Below are 2875 nucleotides of genomic sequence, written 5' to 3'. Positions count from 1 at the left end.
GGCATTTTTTTTCTTTGCTTCATTGGTGGAGATTTCCTGGAAGTTTTAGGATATCTTCCCTTTAATTTTTCCTAGACACTCTGATTTTACTTATGTCTCTCATCTTTGCTTTCCCTCCATCCCCCACTGCAACAGTAACTTGCTTTAGGCTCACTTTCCTCTAGTGTCTAGGAAATCGGTCTGCTACCATAACTATGATTCCCAGCATTGCTGGAGCTCCCTGTGCTCTGGGCTTCCACTTGCAGTCCTGGGGCTGCCATCAGAACTACTATTCCCAGAATTCCTGGTGCTCCCCACACTGGGAGCAACTGAGGCTAGCCACAGCCCCCCAAGCCTCCGGCTCTCCTGCTCTGCACTCCGCCCGGCAACCGAGGGAGCCACATCCCCCCAAGGGAACGACCGAGGGAGCAACTGAGGAAGCCATGTCCCCCCAAGCTGCCGGCTATCCCGCTTCTGCTCTCCGCCCGGCGCCTAAGTATACAAATCAACCCACCATCTTTGTCGGGTTACTTTGTATATTCACCTATTCACCCTGATTGGCTGGTGAGCTTGCCAGTTATCCCACAGGTAGCAATAGCACCTTCTAACAGGCACATTTAGCTTATCATAAGTGTAAGAAACATTTAAACAACATAAAAAATCTAGAGCAAAAATAATTTTGGCATCCATGCTAACAATATTAACCAAAACGTAAAAACAGATATTTTTAAAAACGTAACTGCTCATAAAACACATGATAAGCAACAGACTCAGTCATGATCAAAACCAGTAAATTTACATGTCTTTACCACAAATTCTTTAAGGGTAAAATAATAACTTAAGAATGTTGTACACCTAAAACTAATACTAAATAATATTTAACATGAACTAATTGAAAGGTAAAGTTTAAAAAAATGAGGGAAAAGCAAACTGGGGAGGAAGAGCACATGAATGGGGAGAAAAGGAGCCCAGTAAGACACACAGAATGCTAGAGTGAAAGGTGACAAGATTAGAAAACATTTACTTCTTTCAACCCAGTTATTTTACAGATAAGAAAACTGAGGCCAAAAAGATGGCAGTTAGAATGTAATTTTAGAAAATAATATTGAAACCCATTAAAAAAATCAACCCCTTGTGAACTAAGGGTTAAATAAAGTGGAATGGACCTAAGATTAGTATTTTTTCTAGACTGTGATAAAACTCCTATGTATAAAGTTAGCCCTTTGGTGCTGGCAGTTAAAGTTGTTTGTAATTTGTACCTTTTTTATTTCTTCAAATCTCAGGCTCTATTTCTCCCAAATCCACGGGTCTTCTAGGAACTCATCAGCACCACCACCCAGACAGGCCTGGGATACTGCCAGCTACCCAGCAGCCACTCCAGCCAAAATCCTGCAGCCACACCCGCAGACTCGCAGACCCTGGGATCTCACCTCCAAAGGAGCACCGCGCCCGCAGGAGTAAGTGCAGCCTCCCCCTCCCCAGCGGCAGACCTCAGACATCGCATTCCCTGTCTCCAGTGTGCAGGTCTCTGAGGCACACCACTCCGTAGACTTCTCTTAGGAGTCACTGTGAGCCTCAGCTGGGTGTGATTTTGTACACACACAGGCGCACTGCCCCCCAGTAGAAACTCTGAATTCTCTCTACCTGAATAACTGCCCCCACACACGCAGCTACGCAATTTAAGTGCCAGGGTCCTTCAGCGCCAGGGCCCCTCAGAGTGCGTCAGAGCTCAGCGCCGGCAAACTGCACTGCCACAGTTCCTCACTCCCCCTGAGCCCATCTATCCACAGGGCACTTTGGGAAGCTACAGTGAGCCTCCGCTGGGTCCGATCTTGGACAAATAGGGACGCACTCCCCTGGGCAGTAGAAATTCTGAATTCACCCATCCTGGATACCTGCCCAAAGACGCCTTGATTAAGCGATTAAGCGTGCCAGGGCCCTTCAGAGTGCTTAAGTGCGCCTGTGCGAGCAAACTCACTGCAGGGGCTCCTGTGTGCCACCACCGGAACGCACGCCTATCCACCACAGGTGCATCAGCAAAAACTGAGTTTCCCCACCCCAGAGCTGCAGAACTCTGGACACTACAGTTGCATACTTTTCTAGCATGCAGGTCTCCCAAGACCACCACTCCACAGGCAGCCCTGGGGTCCTGCTGTGAGCCCCGCTGGACACACACTTAAACAAACAGGGGTGCACTGCTGGGCTGTAGAAACGCTGAATTCCCTCTTCTGGGATACCTGCCCACAGACACTGCAATCCAGTGGCTTCAGTGCCAAGAACCTTCAGAGGGTGTCAGTACACCCTGTTGGCAAACACACCACAGGTGCCCCTGGGACCTGCTGCTGGGATCCCCTGTTTCCAACCATGGAGGCAGCAGCAAAAGCTGAGTCTGCCCACCCCACAACTATAGAACTCTGGACACCAAAGTCACGCCTTTCCAGGACGCAGGCCTCCTGAGCCCCACCACCCCAACAGACGGTTCGTTGGTGCCACTGTGAGTCCCACCTGGGCACGCATGATTTCAACCAAGAGCACAAGACAGCAAAAATTGGGACACCCTCTCCACGGCTGCTGACTTCTAGACACCTCAGTTGCACCTTTCCAGCTCGCAGGCCTACATCAAGAGAACCCAAATAGCTCAAGTAGGGAGCTACACTAGACTACCAAGCCCAGGAGACCTGAGAGGTCACACCAGTAGCACCATACCCAAAAGAAACTGGGTAGCAAAGCAATTGGAGCTACAATTAAAACATTACAGCAAAACATGGGAAGACAAAAAAGCAATCCACAAAGGAAAGAAAAAGAGGAATCACCAGAAAGGGAGTTAAATGAAACTGAGGCTACTGACTTATCAGAGAAAGAATTCAGAGTAATGGTTATAAGGATGCTCAAATGG

The sequence above is a fragment of the Myotis brandtii genome, unplaced genomic scaffold (assembly GCF_000412655.1).
Source record: "Myotis brandtii unplaced genomic scaffold, ASM41265v1 scaffold8165, whole genome shotgun sequence".
NCBI lineage: Eukaryota > Metazoa > Chordata > Mammalia > Chiroptera > Vespertilionidae > Myotis > Myotis brandtii.
The sequence above is the reverse complement of the archived record's forward strand: the minus strand, read 5'-3'. Positions refer to the sequence as shown.